Source organism: Hylaeus anthracinus, unplaced genomic scaffold (assembly GCF_026225885.1).
Source record: "Hylaeus anthracinus isolate JK02 unplaced genomic scaffold, UHH_iyHylAnth1.0_haploid 12002, whole genome shotgun sequence".
Classification (NCBI taxonomy): domain Eukaryota; kingdom Metazoa; phylum Arthropoda; class Insecta; order Hymenoptera; family Colletidae; genus Hylaeus; species Hylaeus anthracinus.
In genome coordinates, this window is record NW_026534349.1 from 13,806,125 (window position 1) to 13,820,922 (window position 14,798).

The 14,798-nt window shown below is 35.9% G+C and overlaps 1 protein-coding gene and 1 long non-coding RNA gene across 3 annotated transcripts in view; one reads left to right on the forward strand and one right to left on the reverse strand.

Annotated features, from left to right (window-relative positions):
• The window catches only part of LOC128891713 (aquaporin AQPAe.a-like), a 32,793-nt gene that overhangs the window by 8,829 nt on the left and 9,166 nt on the right, over positions 1-14,798 (forward strand). The gene's annotated exons all lie outside the window — the stretch shown is intronic.
• LOC128891731 (uncharacterized) overlaps positions 6,568-14,798 on the reverse strand; it is a 12,924-nt gene continuing 4,693 nt past the window's right edge. Inside the window, exons 4-5 of one of the 2 annotated variants that reach the window (XR_008460906.1) lie at positions 12,819-12,997; positions 6,568-9,683 (exon numbers count right to left, since the gene is read on the reverse strand). This is a non-coding gene — a long non-coding RNA (uncharacterized LOC128891731). The remainder of the gene's footprint in view (positions 9,684-12,818; positions 12,998-14,798) is intronic. The other variant, XR_008460907.1, reaches the window with a different exon arrangement.

The window sequence follows — 14,798 nt, forward strand, 5'->3', positions numbered from 1 at the left end:
TTCATGACTTTAGAGAATTCAGTAACTTTCTTCGTGTTTTTTGGTATAATTTCCATCGTGTTTGGCTTAGTTACTATAGTTTGTGCTTTTAAAGAATTCAATGACTTTCTTAGTATTGTTAGGTATAATTATTATGTCCTTCGTACTTGGGTTAGTTACTGTAGTTTATGCTTTTAAAGAATTCAATGACTTCCTAGTATTTTTTTGTATAAATAGTATTCCCTTCGTGATTGGGCTAGTTACTATAGTTTGTGCTTTTAAAGAATTCTATAACTATCTTCGTGTTTTATTGTTGTTATATAATTTGTTATAATAATTGACATTTGGTATAATAGATCTATCTATCTTTCATAGGCCTTGAGTTTATTTTCCTACTATATTATGTTTCCCGCTTAATTATAAGTTGTGTTTCAAATATTCTACAAGAGGATGGATCTCTTTCCTGCATAAGATAATTGTGCTCTTGTGTCATTACTAACGTTACTAAGACTTGATAATACTATTTTGTTTTAAACGCAGAGAGAAGCATGACCACTTTGATAACTCTGTAAGTGATAACTACAGGAAAATTAGTTGAGATGAATACTCGCTCGAGTTATTACTCCCAGAGTTATCCGAGTTCCAATTACGTGACTAATCATGTATGTTTACAACAAAAATTGAAACGCCCACTTCTTACTTGTACTGATTTCTTTGTGTCTGCCACGTTTGCTGGAGCTATATAATTATGTCACCCCTCTGATCCGGCGAGCGAATACCAATATCGCACCGAACAATTCCAAACACACCAACGAGTTCAATTTTCGTTGCGTTAAGTGTTCCAAGGTCCCTTTCACAGTGTCCTATTACAGCATAATGTCAACCCAAACTGCGTAGGCCACGTCCAAAGATGTGCAAAATACTCATCTAGATACGAAGTTGCGAGTAACGAATAAAAGATGAACTAGTTAGTAGCAATTTGTACATAATGTATTAATTTTTCATACATCAAAAATTAAGTATTAACAACTCCAAGCACGTTTTGTTTAGACGTAAATGAAAATTATTGAATTCATCTATAACGAAATAAAACTGAAAACGAAAGTAGCAGTGTTAAAACTCACATTGAGTCTGGAGTTGAAAATATTCTTATCAAATTAACCTACTTTCTTCCAGAGTATCAATTACTATTATTATAAATTTATTCGTGAATTATATGTTTTGTTGATACTTCTACTTGTCATCAATGGGAGTATATATTTTGCAATTAGCATTATCTTTCCTGCACAGCTACTAAAAATTCGTCTAATTCAGAGTTGATGAAGTCTGACTTCGAGACAAATTATCCTGGGATTAATTGTGCAGATAAAAGCGCAAAATACGGAAACAAGTTATGAACAGGAAAATTGCTAAAAATTTATTCCTTGCCCTTTCCAATTGGCAACCTGACCTCGTACTCGAAAGGATTCGTAGCGTTTCTTCGAAGCGAAAAGTCTGGAACCGTCGCTTTTATGGTGAACGCATAAATACCATTTCGTTCAATTAACATTTATTTCGGTACCACTTTTAGGACAACAGGTCTGTGAATAAAACGTACCTGTTACGCAACGAATCATTCAAGAATTGTAAATTTCTACTTACTACGGACAAAACTCTAACGAGATTTGCGCTGTTGAAGTGTTATCATTTGTGACATTTTTAAGAACAAAGAAATTCTTTATTAATTTTTGAAGCAAAACAGGCAAAAAGTATTAATAATTTACTGAGAAAGACTGAAGTGAACCGTAATTTGTTATGATAATTCTTATAGATCCGAAGGTAGAAAGCTACTAATTATATTTGTCGTTTAAACAGATTCTGAAGTGTTGGAATCGAACTTGGTGTAATTATGAACTTCATACTTGTTAATAATTTAAGGAAAAGTGAAGTATACAAGTTTGAAAAATGTATATATTATACGTTATTTGCAGTGAAAGAGAGTAGCAACATGATCATATTGAGAATTGTGTATAGATTAGTAAGAAAAGGCCTATAACATAAAAGAAAGCAAATACAAAAGATGCATAACTACATATTAAATATAAGAAATACCTGTAAAAATTGGATAAATAGTTATTATCCTTGAGCATTTTTCACAAACGTGTCTCGCGCGTATTACGTGTACCATAATACAGAAACAAATCAAAAACTGGCTGACCAACCGACACAAGGTAAAATTAAAGTACCAAGTGCTAATAAGTGAACAAGCAACATTTTATCGCGACATGTATCGTTAACCGAAGTAAGTTTCTTTAATCGTGACCTATATTCTCCTTTGGAACATTATCTTCCCCGCAGCTCAATGCCAAGTTTCGCAAGTTTCATCAATCTTCGTACCGGCGAGAACAATCCGGTAATAAATTTGACGTATCTGTTGCACGCCTTCTGATGGACAAAAGAGAGACAACGCTCCTCTTTTACTGGAGCTGAAAGAAACGGAATGTAGAAAGGGATTAATCGTTGCGAACACTTGCTCATTTCCCACGTCGCGACAAAGAGAGTCTTGCGCATAATAGTTCCTCGCGGCTTCTAAAAGACACTCCACCAATGAGACACTATACTAAATACATCCTATCGGAGATAAAAATAAGAAAAATATACATGTCGAATCGAGTAACCTCCTCCTTTTCAAAGTCGGTTAAAAAGTAAAGATTACTTATGTTTTGAAGATCCTCAGTACATTAAAAATAAGTTGAATAATATATCTGGTACACAGAGCAATACTATTGGATTTCTTCCCGACTCTGTTAACTGAAGTCATCAGTAAGGGCTGTCTAATAAATCCTGTCTTGGACCAAATTGTCAAATTTATACGGCAATATTAATTGAAGTCATCAGTAAGGGTCATCTAGCAAATTCTGTTTCAGATCAAATTATTAAATTTATACAGCAGTTGAACCCTAAGCATTCATGATGTAAGTATTGCTATAGTATAGGGAAATATAAAAATTATTATTATCGTTATTGGTTAAATACCGCCGATGCCTAATCGTACCATTCTCAAAGCTACTCGTTGCTACTTTTTACTTGAAGTTTCGTTGAAAAAGAAACGTTACGCCGATGTCGGCGAAATGAAAGAAGTCGAACGGCAACCTGGTCGTAATTGCTTAACGAGGCGTAGGTAGGTCCAGCACGTGGGAGGTGGCTGGGTCCACGAAATCGACAACTCATCGAGCCCGAGTTCTTTTCTGCCACATTTAGCAACTAGACTGCTTGTCGCTCTCTGGCAATCATCGCCAGAAGGCATAAGCTACGAACTATCATTTCAGTAACCTACGATACAAACTAACAACATTTTAAACACTTCACTTTATTGATACGCTTTGTTCTAAGACACATGCCATCCTCTAGATATTTTATCGAATATAATAGAAACTTTCTACTCATTATTGTGTTATCAATAACAATGACTTTAAGTAACTTTAACATTCTTTTAATGATACGATGGAGGGAGCATTTTTATTTATAATTGTTTTCAAAGATATATTGTATTCTACAAGAATAAAGACATAGTACCTTGTGATTAGAACGTTATTAATAGAATGTCGATTTTTATTGGAAAATTCTTTTATGCGAAACTTACATGAAAGTATGTCTCACCTTCTAAATGTTATTAATTATATTTCCCGTTCAAACAATTTGTATAGCGTTAGTATCAAACTTGATATAATTTTGAACTTCAAACTTGTTAATCATTTAACCTCTTCGCGCCCTTTACCACATATATGAACGTTTAGCTTTTTATAATTATAATTACTGTCGATAATAAAAAGAACAAAAATTTGATAATAACAAAAAAAAAAAGTCGTTCCTGAAGAGGTTAAGGAAAAGTGAAGTACACAAGTTTGAAAAGTGTATACATTATACGTTATTTGCAATCAAAAAAGTAATGCATGTACACATGTTGTACATTATTGTTGATATTTCGATTGATCATAAATGCATAAACATCCACAGTCTAATTATAAATAACCAGGGAAAATATATAACTAGTAGCAAAGTCTTCTCTATCCACAGTAGCAAAATTAAGAACAAAACAATTCTGCTTAATCTTCATAAAGTAACAAATTGAGTATCGATTCTGTTTGACACCTATATATTCGAGATTATACGATACTAGATTATAATTTATGGGCTAATGTCGATAGTATTGATTCGGTATCATTCCCTTCACAAGTGATACAGCTCTCCTCGGAAGCACGCATCTAAACGTGTATATTTCTGGGCATTCGTTAACATTAAAAAAAAAAAATCATTTAGGTCCAAGACTAATCATCGAGCAAACGTGAATCCGAATGACTGATGCCGAGACCTGTCGCTATAAGAATTTAGGACGGAACTGGTTCGCGTAACCGCCACCGTATGTTACACAATGAATGAGTAATAGTTCGTTCAAGATATGGGATAAATTTAGATACAAATCGATGTAATTCTATTTTGTCTACGAAACTATAGAACGGTTTCGTTCTCGGTGTTCCGGTGTTGTGTAAACGTAGAAATAAGTTTAAAAAGTAAGTTTATTCTACAAGAATAAACAGAAGTAGGTAAAATTTTGAAGAGAAGCAGAAATATTATTTTCCAGAAGGTGAATAGTGCAAATCAAATCGTAACTAATTCGAAAAGTTCGAGCAAGTGAATAGAGGTTGAGAGTTGGATGCATGTCTTTAAACCTTTACTATGTTGGAGTAATTAAAATAATTTGAAAATGTGTGGTTAATGTCTCGAACGTCCAAACTAAAAGTTATGGTGTCTTGGAAGTTGTTGTAAATGATCAAATATGTAGTGTAGTTTTTCTTAGGTAGGTATGTCTGTAGGTTTTCTTGAAACCCCTTCTTGCCTATGGGAGATAAATATAAGGAAGCGAACAATAATTGAAAAAATATATGAGATAGAAGTGACAGAGAGTATTCTCAAAAAAGAGTACGAAAATTATGTGATGGATACCTGGGGGGGGGGGGGAATTCCTTGAATTAAAAATAACTTAAAAATAGCACTTCTGCATCTCTAAAATAACTAACAATAAGCAAACAATGTATGCACAATGGCTCGACCTGAACAGAAAGTTTCATCCCATTTGTGAGATTATTAAATAAAATGTTTCCTCGATATCCGAGAACGTTTCAACGATGCAGCCTCTCTCGATCCCGCATGCTACCTTGTACGTCGAATCCATTGATACATCGAATCTGGTACGTTTTTCGAGCATGTTGCTCTTGAGTCTCAATAAATTCACAATTTTCGTGCCGAATATTTTCATCGGCTGATAATGTTGTTTCGCAATATTGATGTAGTCACCGTCACCCGAGGGTAACTAACGAGCCGCGGTGAACGAATGTCTTCAATGTGAATGAACTCGGTCTCTTTCTTTATTTTCTGCTTTTTCTCGGCGTTGGAACGAATACGGAATGAGCAAGCGGAGGCTGCGGACCGCGCTGTGGTTAACGTGTCGTTACTTCGCATTGCCACACTTTGCTACATAGTATTTATTTGGCTGCGTTTACCTCCGCCGCATGTCGCACGATTTCGAATAAATGGAAGTGAACGGAGCGACAAGGGAGACAAGACATTAATTCAACATTTTAGGAGTGGCTTGATTAATGGACATGATATATAACTGTTATAAATTAATGAAGTGGGTATGCATTTGCATGTTGAAATTCTAACATTTCCGGAGAATCCGTCTATTTAAAAATAAACATTCATTTCAAGCGCTAATTATTATTACCCTTGTATGATATGCATACAGTCATTACGTGCATTGCAATTAAAGGTTCGCACTCGAAAGGTGACTCTCAGGGGTAATATTGTATTAAGTTGTTAAATATATTCTATCAGTTCATTTTTTTATTGGTATAACGCTGCATACGCTGATTGCGTATCTTATACAAATATTTTTGAACTCTCTAAGGAGTCAATACACGAATTAAGTGTTTTCACAATCCTCCAGACACAAGGTCTTTCAATTATTTTTAGCGGTACACCTTTACTTTGTGGAGAATATTTCTACAGAAAGGTGCACAGAAGCTACAAACTTTGAAATAACATCATAGTCTTCTGCTTGTTAGTTTGTCAAAATTAGACTGACTGCCTATATAAAATTCAAATCGTTTATGCATAATCACGAAACTGCTTTCTAGTGAATCAAAGGTAATAAATGTGTCCTCAATTCCTTTTTAATAATACATTTTACGAGCCTAAAAAACGTCACAGATACCAACATAGTCTTCTGCTTGTTAATTTTTAAAAATTAGACTGACTATCTATACAAAATTTAAATCATTTATACATAATTACGAAAGTACTTCCTATTCGAGCAGAGTTACCAAACGTGTCCTCGATTCCTTTTCGATAATACGAACGTTTTTCGAGCTTAAGAAACGTCATAGACCGTGGCCGAAGAAAAGAAAGCGAGGGAAGAAGTGGTACATTTTTACGCGTTTTTTCACACACGTGCACCGCCTTTTACACGCATGCACATGCGTGTATTCCCTTTACACGTGACGTTGGGTGATTTCAGAGTGCCGCCGGCATGTTGGTAGAAGGGTAAATAAGGCCGGTGATTCGCCCAAGGGGGTCTAACTGTACGGATGGTGCAACTCTGCCCCGAAGGCTCCAATAACCTACTCGGGACCACTGACTCGCCTCGAACCTCAGATCGACTAGTATGACTCCTGTTCTGTCTCTTTTGATACTTTACTTTCCGACAGCTCGCGGCGCGGATGTGAGTATTTATAATTCGTCGTATCATCGATTACGCGAACGACGATTAATAATCGACTAATTTCCTCCTTCTAGTTGAAATCTTTTTTTTTTTTCTTTTTAATTTCTTTTTTTCCGTGTAAGGAAAAAACGAGCTGGATTCTGTTCGTTCTCAGACTATTGGAACACTTGTAGAATTAATTGCTGGAATTTTTGCCAGTAGGGAGAAATAATATTGGTATTGTCCAGAAAGTTTGTGCAAATTTTTAAAAAATATTCAAAGGCGCGTTTGAATTTTGATATACATATATTTATTAAATTACCATCCTGTATATGGCGCACACAATACGTCAAGAACATTATACAGCATAAATTTTACCAACTACTATAATTAACCATTGCATACATTGTCCGGCAACAGTATGCGAACTGATTAACTTAACTTGGCGACCTTCGATTACTCATAAACTGCTCATCTTATAATCCTGTATACATGAAATGAATTAAAAAATTACCTGACTAATAAAAGAGTCATCGAAAATATTAGTCATTATCGATTAGAAGTAACTACAACTATTGTTATTCGTCTCTACACGAAAAACCACTTTCCAAATATTTTTCAAGTACTAATTCCAGTCGTGAGATTAAAAATTCCATCTTAACTGACCTTTCTCTTATCGGTCACCGAGAAATTCTCTCTTTGTTCCATTTACGAATTTTCTTGTGTCCATTGTTCACAATGTCAAACATACTAAACGAGCAACTGCGCTGATCGTTCGCTCAGAAACGGGAATGCGAAACTAATGTCTGTGAATCTTAAACATTCGTCTCGCATTAATAATGTATGAGGCATGTTTCATTTGGACGCAACAGCGAAAATTATGGCGTTTCGTCCTGGATCTGCTGGTGGACTCTTCGTTAAACCATAGCAGATTCTGCTTCGGACGCGCCTACAAGGAAACGATCTCCTATAAGCGGAGTCTGCGGATCGAACTCAGCAGTTAGAAAGATCTTAATTAATAGCCATCCAGCGGCTAAAAGGGAGAATGGTGAAGTTTAATTACGGGCCAGTAAAGGGAACAAACCGCATGAGAAAAGCTATAGCTTCCAACCGATGTTCGGTTCTCAAACTTGTGTCAGAAGTTTCAACATACAATATTAATGAACCGTAAATTCAAAGAGAATTTATTCCGATAATTTGTTTCTTTATGACTGAATAAAACATACCTGTTAAATATACATCGTTTAAGAGTTTTCGATACAACGATAATGTATGTTGGAACTTATAATGCAAGTTTAAAAATAAGTATTATGGAGAAAATTCAGAAAACATTGAAACTTTGTACAAAATTTAGTTCGAATGAAGCTCGTAACGTTATTCGATACAGTGAAACAGTCCTAGGGATGAGAACAGCGTGAATACTTTCGAAAGTGGCAAAAGTATCGAAAGAAAGTTCAATTTACAGTTTTATGATTCTTAATATCGTGCAGCGAAAAAGAATTTCCAAACAAAAGATTTGTTCTCTACGCAATAATTAAAATTCGACACAAAATTAAGAACTGACTTGATTTTCCATTTAGGGGACTCAAACGTGTATCGACACTCTCATAGGACTATCAAATGTATAACAATTTTGTTGGATATCTCCTAGTTTGATTCTAGATTGCGATTTACAGAGTGGAAGCAGCAGTACTAATTCGGTATAATTTCCATCACTGTACAGTCGTTATGCGTTCCAGCAGAATGAAGGAAAGACGAAAGAAACGTCGGAACTAAAGGAAATGGAAAACGGGAAAGAATCTACAGGAAAAAACGAAAGGAAGTCGCTAACAGGTCGTCGCCAATCATTCGAATGCAAATCACACGTTGCCCGCCCTGTATTATGCGTAATTCGTCGAATATGAACGGAGAATCGTTAAAGACAAAGTGGCGTAAGTTGCGCAACCGCGGCGCAAAGTATGAACCGCGAGAAATAAAAAAGGAACCTCGACCCGCCGATTCCATGGGATGAAACTGCGATGATGTTATACGCTTTCGGGCTCGCCGAGACTCGTAATTAGTCGTCCGCCGCAAACGTGATCTAAATACGCGCAACAAAATCGTGAAATTTAAGTGGTTTTACTTCATAATCAACCGGCGTCGAACGATGTGAATAAAAGTACTACTTATCGATTTTCCGTTGCAACAAAGCGTGCGTATTGTGAAATGAAAAAAGATCGCCTTCGTATATGCTGCAGATTTTACGCACTTACGCAGACCTCCTCTTCAAGTCCTGTTAGAACTTTATTAACTTAAATTATATATTTTTTAATACGTTGACTACCAGACTGATATTCGTGGAAACTTCCACGCGAGTAAAACAGTTAGGTGATCCTATAAGTTCGTGACAAAGTCTATGTCGATATTTAATAAAAAAGAACTACAGAAATCGTATAGCCACGATGTAACGACTATGTCAGAAAGGTACGAAAATATTATTAAATGCGAAAGATTACCTTTTTTTATAACACTTAAGGGTATGTTTCACATATTAATTTAAGTAGCAGAAATATGTGACTCGAACTTTTAAGACGACCTAATATGTTTCGAAAAAATCGAAAATTCACGAATCCTATTCAAGGTAGTTTATTTAACTTCACACCTTTGGAATTTTTTCCTTAAGCTCTTTAGCAAAAATCTCTATCACCCGTATATGGTGGCCAACATGTTAAAGAAGTTTATTATGCCACAGTTCTACAACGAAACTGACATTAAGAATATAAAGATAGTGAGAGTGAACGTGTAATCTCAATACTCTCAAGAAGAATGAAAAAGATCACGAAGAACTTGAAGAAGATAAAGAAGAACTGATTTTCTCGAAATGTCGTGGTGGACTTGGTTCGAAATTCACGGCTTCGATTCCCATTCGTTGATGCAAATAAGAATTCACTCCCAATCCGTTGTCCCAATTATGTTGTATCCAACTCTGAAAAAAAACAAGCGGCGTTTAATTCAGTAAAAAAGGTATGTTTACACACTGTCACGTCACATAAAAAAAAGGGGGCGCATAATGCGTAACACCTGCGGTGAACAGCCCATGTAACGTCATCACACGTGACGCACCACGGTGCATCAGATAAGCGATATTTCGATTACGTAATCCGAAGTGCAAATTCTCCAACTAGTGGATGTTTAACGTGAGCTACCATTTGTCGCGTTTGTTAGATCGATCGTATTACGCGAAGGCGAGTTCCACGCGACACGTCGCGGTTTCCAACGGAACACACTGATAATCTTTTCACGTAATCCCTTAACAATGCCGTGTAATAGCCGTGTGCACCACGAACCAGTAATGTGAGCATTATTTTGTTTGAATGGAGGATGGACACTTGCAAATGGTGTACGTGCGTTTGACAAGCTCAAGTAAAACGTGATCACTTAATGAATGGTTTTAGAATAGATGGACGTTTCACGTGGGACTCTGAGCATAGGAGTTGCTAATTGTCTAACTTCATCGTTTTATGTAGCTGTTAATAAAGGAAAATTCTGACTTGAAAATGTATATGTTTAAGAGAATAGGCATAATTTTATAACATGAGCCTTAAGTAGACAAATGAATTATTATTCAAAATGTTTTGTCACAAAGTCAAGCCTCTTTGGTATTCTCTGTTAGAACTCTGTTAACGTGAATATACATATGAATACGAAATTACATATTTTCTAAAGAACTTTACTATAATTCTGTAATGAAATTTATGTTAAACAAAAATTTACTCAAAGCGAAATGAATCTGTTTTTGAATTAACAGGTGCAAAAATTAATTTCATATCGTAACATGATTTTGCACGAAACAATATTAATCTCGGTCCTTTATAAATCATTTTCAGATTTATAATTATTAAGATTATGTAAAAGACTGAGATTAATATTGTTTCCAGCACAATCATATCGTAACATGATTGTGCTCGAAACAATAATCGAAAGTTCATCGATGTCAAAACGTTATAATAAATAATGTTTGCGTTAAGATTGACAATCAGTAGTCAGTATTTGACACTCACTTCTTCTTCATCGATATTCTACAAATTGTTAGAATAATTCCTCGGACGGTTTCCCTGTTTGGCTTGAAATTTGCGATAAAATCAATCCTTTCGCAAGAACCGCGCAGCCTTCAGCAAATATTAGAGTCATCTTGCTGGAGGCCTTTTGGGAGGCCTATGAGAGACCGCTCCCTTGTCTCGAGCTGTTATGCAACGTGATCCACGAGCGAAAGATCATTGTCCCGCACGATCGTACGTGAACCTTGCAGCTCGTGTGCGAGTCGTGCACCCTAATTATGCAGGCACGGTGCAAGGCAACGCCATTGTCTGTGAAGTTTACGAGCCCGAATTTATTTCTTATATTAATGACTGTTAAAGCAATCCTTGTTGCCACGAAGATTTCCATTTCATCTCTCGTCTCGTCGTTTGTTAATTTAACATACCTCGATTTAATTAAAGCAGAATCAAAATCACACGATTTTCAATTATATTATACAGATCAAAATACACAACTTGAAACTGTAAGATCAGGGCATAGATTCATGTTGTTAATAATTACAGACTTACGTGCAAAATCACATTAAGCATATGTATTTTATTTTATGATTGGACCTTAGATCTAATCCTTTCCAAAAGTTAATAATTTATAGAATTAATATGTTACTAAAAGAATTATTATCAGAGATTTCATAATAATGCCAGTTACTACGATAAAAAACAATAAAAGCCTTTAAAAGTCTGATTATAGGTAGAAGGTATCAAATTTTTAACGGATTCAAACGAAATATTGTTAGGTCATCATGTCTTCTCCAGATTCAAATGACGTTCGAAACGAGTTACGCTTGTAAACGATGGATCCACTCGTCAATTTTTGACGTTTATGATTGATTAACTCTCATCCAGAGTTGGACATGACACGTATCACGTCACAATGAGCCTCTAAGATCCGTAATTCATTTAAACGGACGAGAGCAGAAGCATACTCGCCTACGTGCAACGAACGTGTCCGGAGGCTGTGGGTCACAGGAGCCTGAGGGAACCAAGTCTAAGAACTAATTCGAGATCCTACGATACAGGAGAAGTGCGTACGATTCACTTGTGAGACTCTCGATCGAACAGGATCGCAGTTCTACTCGATCAGATTGAACAAAATCGTCGAACTTCATCGCATTCCTTCGGTAACGTTAGGCTGTTTCATAAGTCCATTTTATCGATTTTTCATTGCATAGGAAGTTAGAAATCGCTTCTAGAAAACTGTTTCTAAAAATGTTGCTTACTGACAAGGCTACTGGCATCACGTGTCACTGATCAACCATAACTATGAGGATATTATGAACAGACACTGATCGATAAGAAAATGGTAGCTGATCTAACGTTTTTAAATAAACTTCTAATTGAACAAATTTTTCAAATCCTAACTACTAGCTAAAATATATGGTTGAACACACTTTCTAGACACAAAAGAAATATTTTATTGATAAATCTAGGCTAGAACACGCAGATTCAATTAAGATATTCGTGTAGCAAAAAATATAGACTTTTTTGATCGATCATTACCTCTTTTCGATCTACTGTTCGTAATGTCATGCTAGCAGGTTCAACTAGTACACAAAAACTATAACTATTGTGCAAATGCGTAGTAGTTACACCACTCTTCTTGTGTTTCTCTAGTATTCTCTATATGAGCCGTTCATTGCAAAATCGATTTTCTCCGTAAAACAAAAAGTTGAGAAATGCGATGAAATAATGTACATTGTTTTTTCAAATTCCCTTTAAGATATAGATCCAAATAAATATTGTGGAATGCATAAATACAGATGTAGCATTCATCTAACCGTATATAAAATTAATAAGGAGGAATAGCCGAAAAATAATCGTCAGTAACGTTACAATTTTTATGTAATTGGTGGAGTTAATCGATTTATGCACGGCTCATATGTTAATAAGTTATTCTCATTTATAGAATAAATGTTGCCAGAATCAGAAAATGGCGTTACTCAGTTTGGCTTCTGAGAGGCCCATTCATGTGATATTCTTCTCTGACGTGTACAGCATGCGTTGACGGTTTCCGAAATACTCACTGGCCAAGTCTGGCATAAAGTTGCCAGAAACGATTTGTTGATATTAATGTTCAACACCAACAAGATCATTCTGTGTTCAAAAAGCAGTGCGTTGACCTGATTTTAGCCTGTTTCGTCTCACGAATCTCCGAAGTTAACGATTTTCAGCGCGTGCCGGTTTCTCGAAGTTGTTTCGCCACCTGTAAATCCCATCGTACATCTACGGTATCTAGACACTTTGCAGAATTAATAATTCAAGATTAACGCGAGATAAACGAGGGAGGGGACGACGCGCATGGCTGGAAGGGGGGGGGGGAGAGAGAAGAGGGCGTACGGACGAAAAAGTTTTATCGAGGTGCAAGTCGCCGAATAAAAGCCAGAATTCGTTTATTGCTTTTCTTGGAACAACCGTGCCACGAACGAAGGTCGAGCGACGAGGTGAAAAGAGAAGCAACACCTTACCCTTTGTACCTGCTCGCGATGTACTCGGATCAGGGTCGATCGTTGTTGATAATTTTAGCGTTATTAGAGACAGACGGAGGCTGTCGTAAAGATGTCGAAAGGGTTATGAGTCTTTTTTTCTGGATTTGATAAAGGAATCCGATGGAACTCTATTTTCTTGATAGATGTAGGAATTATTTTTAACCGACTTCGAAAAGGAGGAGGGTACTCACTACTAGTTTTGAAATTGTCTAGGATACTTTTGATTCTAGCTTCTTAGCTTCATGTTTCGTCATTTTCCGATGTAGCTCTATTTTCTTGAGAGACGTAGAAATTATTTTGTCAGTCTCACTACTAGTTCTGAAATTTTCTTCGTTACTTTTGAATCTAGCTTCTTAGCTTCATGTTTCATAATATGCAAAACATTAAAAATATGAAAATGGTTAAAATATATCGAACATTAAAAAATAAAGTCCGAGTATTTTCAGTATTCCTCAAATACTTTAACACTAGCTTTACGGATCATGGTCATTTTGATCCGCTCCGAATATCACAAGGATAGTTATAGAAAACGTTTATATTTCTTGTACACCACTTATGCTGTCATAACATGTGTATATTCAATGTCCCACATGAAAGCAATAATTCAGTAATGAAAACCTAATAAATCTCCATAAACTTAGTATTACATGAGTCGTTCGCTGCACATATCGATTAACTCCGCTTTTTGAAAAATCTTAAATTTAAATGTCAAAGCACTTGGTGTAGTTATAACTTTTTATATTTATAATAGCCTTTCTAAATAATAAATATTAACATCATTAAATGACAAATATTATTACATCGCATTATTATCTTTTATTATCATTATTACCACATTATTTCATCGCATTTCTCAACTTTTTGGAATTAATCGATTTGTGCAATGAACGACTGAAATACTATTCCAAAAGCTTATCACGACAGTTAAACTAATCAATTATTACAGTTACAGACTCGATTTAAAATAAAATAGACTACTTGCTATTTTCTATTTGAAATAATATTCCACCCAGCTCTGAATGGGCCCAACGACTTGGGCGCGCTGTTACTTTGCCCATGGACCGGGTATTAATTAAAATCGCGCCAGATAGGATTTTTCACTCGGGGCACAAGGTCGCACCTTCGGACGTAAGAGGTTTCTGCAAGTGGCTCATCGTGCCGCGACAGTTTCAAAGCGAGCCCTTGCGTCTGTAATTGCCGCGCTTGCACGCCACGATTAAAAGGAGCGCCACGCGTCGCTCGTGCTCGATCTTATAATTAATAAAATCAATTAATCGATATCTTGGCGTGCGATCTCTGCTCGAAGCACTGTAGGAATTTATGTCGTAGGAGAAACAGATACACCGAGACAGTCGCGGAGAAAAAGTACTTGCCCAAAGTGGAAGATGAAGATGACGATAAAGAAGAAGAAAAACCGGGAGATGCAGAAGAAGATGAAGTATAAGAAGACGAAGAAGATGATGATGATGAAGAAGAAGAAGAAGAAGAAGAAGAAGAAGAAGAAGAAGAAGAAGAAGA